Here is a 2,748-nt window from a genome sequence, read left to right as displayed (position 1 = left end):
CACATGGGGCTCTTTGGCCCCTTGAGTGTGGCTCTTCCACAAAATACCGACTTCTGTGCATGGGCCACGAAGTTTCAAGCGCACTGTACGTGCGCGCCCGCAAGTGGTATTTTGTGGAAGAGCCCCACTCAAGGGGCCAAAGAGCCGCATGTGGCTCGAGAGCCGCAGTTTGCCGACCACTGCCCTATGGGGATCGAGCCCACTGTGGGTGGGAATCAAACCTACGACTTTTGGTGCATGGAACAATCCTCAACAGGGCCACATGGGTGGTCAGGGCTGTTTTTGTACAATTATGTATATGTTTGTATATTTATCCTGAAAAAAATATATAAAACACTTAGAAGGAAATACAAACAAGTTAAAAGTTATTTCTGTTTTTTTTAATTATAAGTGATTTTTATTTTCTTCTTTCTTTCCTAGCATATTTGCCAAATTTCTATAATGAGTATATTATCTTTTTAATATATTTTTATTATAATGTGGCCTGGCTGGTGTGGCTGTGGTTGAGCATCAACATATGAACCGGGTGGTCGGGGTTCCATTCCTGGTCAGGGTCCATGTCTGGGTTGTGGGCTTGATCCCCAGTAGGGGGCGTGCAGGAGGCAGCCCATCAATGATTTTCTCTCATCATTGATGTTTCTACCTCTCTCCCTCTCCTTTCCTCTCTGAAATCAATAAAAATATATTTTAAAAAAACAACAGGGTTGGACTAGATGACCTCTAAAATTTGTTCTAACACTGAAATTTTAAGATTTTTGGAAAATGATCACAAACATCCACTCAAGTATGAAACAGGACATACTTAATTAATAGCCCTGACTGGTTTGGCTCAGTGGATAGAGTGTCAGCCTTCGGACTGAAGGGTCCTGGGTTCGATTCCAGTCAAGGGCATGTACCTTGGTTGTGGGCACATTCCCAGTAGGGAGTGTGCAGGAGGCAGCTGATTGATGTTTCTCTCTCATCCATGTTTCTAACTCCCTATCCCTCTCCCTTCCTCTCTGTAAAAAAGCAATAAAATATATTTTTTTAAAAATTAATAAAAAAATAAGATGAATGTGAATGTTTCTAGAGAGGGAAAGCTACCTGTGAAATATCTGCTTTCTGCAGCCCCTCTTAGTTCAACCCTGGGGTCCTGCCCTTTCCATTGGCCGATTCCAGTTGGGAGATTTAGTACGAAACATGGGACATGAAATATTGCAGGAGCCACTGGTGATTCTTAAAATGTCTGTCTGGTCTGTCAATGAGAGAAACAGATCTTAATAATCACCTGCTAATCTCCCAGCAGTTACTCGGGTGAACACATCAATTGAGACGCTGAAGAGCTATGTCTCATCCCTATTCTCAGCTTTCAAGATTCCCCGGATTTCCAGAGATGGATATGAACATCCTGGAAAGTCTGTGGCATGAATGCATGCTCACCCCCGCCCCCCTGGGGAAATCCTGAGGATTAATAAACCTTATAATAGCAAACCTTCCTTCCCATTTCAGCTCTGGGGGTGGGGGAGGGCGAGGGGGACAACTTCGGGGCTTCTGAGATGCCAGGGAGACCTCCGTAGATTGCTTCTAGTCAGAACAGCCCATTTCTTTCTCTCTAGTATGAATCGGGGGGGCCCCTTCCTGGGTTTGAGCTGGCCAGGGGATTTGGCTAAACCTCGGTGGTGCCTGACCGTGACTTTAGGCCTAACGTCTGCACCAGGTTCACAATGTATGCAATACGCCCTCATGCATTAATGTCCTATTACCTGCCTTTATTCCTCTGAATCCCAGGGCGTTAGTGGACATTAGAGAAGTTAAAAAGATGTCAGAGAAGGAAGTGGGTCACCTGCCCAGACAGGTTGTCCCAGGGCGGCCACCTGTAAGAGAAAAAGACAATGAGGCCCTCGCTGGTTTGGCTCAGTGGATAGAGCGTCAGCCTGCGGACTGAAGGGTCCCGGGTTCGATTCCGGTCAAGGGCACATGCCCGGGGTTGCGGGCTCGATCCCCAGTAAGGGGCGTGCAGGAGGCAGCCGATCCATGATTCTCTCTCATCATTGATGTTTCTATCTCTCTCTCTCCCCCTTCCTCTCTGAAGTCAATTAAAAAAAAAAAAAAGATAATGGGGAGGAAGAGAGGACGGTCACTGTAATGGAAAGAAAAAACAAAGATGCTGAAGGAACGCCCAACTGGAACTGGCTATGAATTCTGGCTTGGTGACACCACAGTTTAGTTTTCTGTGCCTCAGTCTCCTCATCTGTAAAACGATGGTTAGAATATGACATCCAGCCCTAACCGGTTTGGCTCAGTGGACAGAGCGTCGGCCTGCGGACTCAAGGGTCCCAGGTTCGACTCCGGTCAAGGGCATGTACCTTAGTTGCGGGCACATCCCCAGTAGGGGGTGTGCAGGAGGCAGCTGATCGATGTTTCTCTCTCATCGATGTTTCTAACTCTCTATCCCTCTCCCTTCTTCTCTGTAAAAAATCAATAAAATATATTTGAAAAAAAAAAGAATATGACATCCACCTGGCACAAAGGTGACTGTATGTTTATCACACTGGGTCCATAAAAGTGAAAAACTGGAAACATCCCACAAGTACAACAATTTATTTAGATAAATTCCGACATGTGCGTGCCATGGAATAATATCACCCGTTAACAATAATGTGGCCTTAACCCAGCGGTTCTCAACCTGTGGGTCGCGACCCCTTTGGCGGTCGAATGACCCTTTCACAGGGGTCACCTAAGACCATCCTGCATATCAGATATTTACAT

The sequence above is a fragment of the Myotis brandtii genome, unplaced genomic scaffold (genome assembly GCF_000412655.1).
Source record: "Myotis brandtii unplaced genomic scaffold, ASM41265v1 scaffold897, whole genome shotgun sequence".
NCBI lineage: Eukaryota > Metazoa > Chordata > Mammalia > Chiroptera > Vespertilionidae > Myotis > Myotis brandtii.
This window is presented reverse-complemented; position numbering follows the sequence as displayed.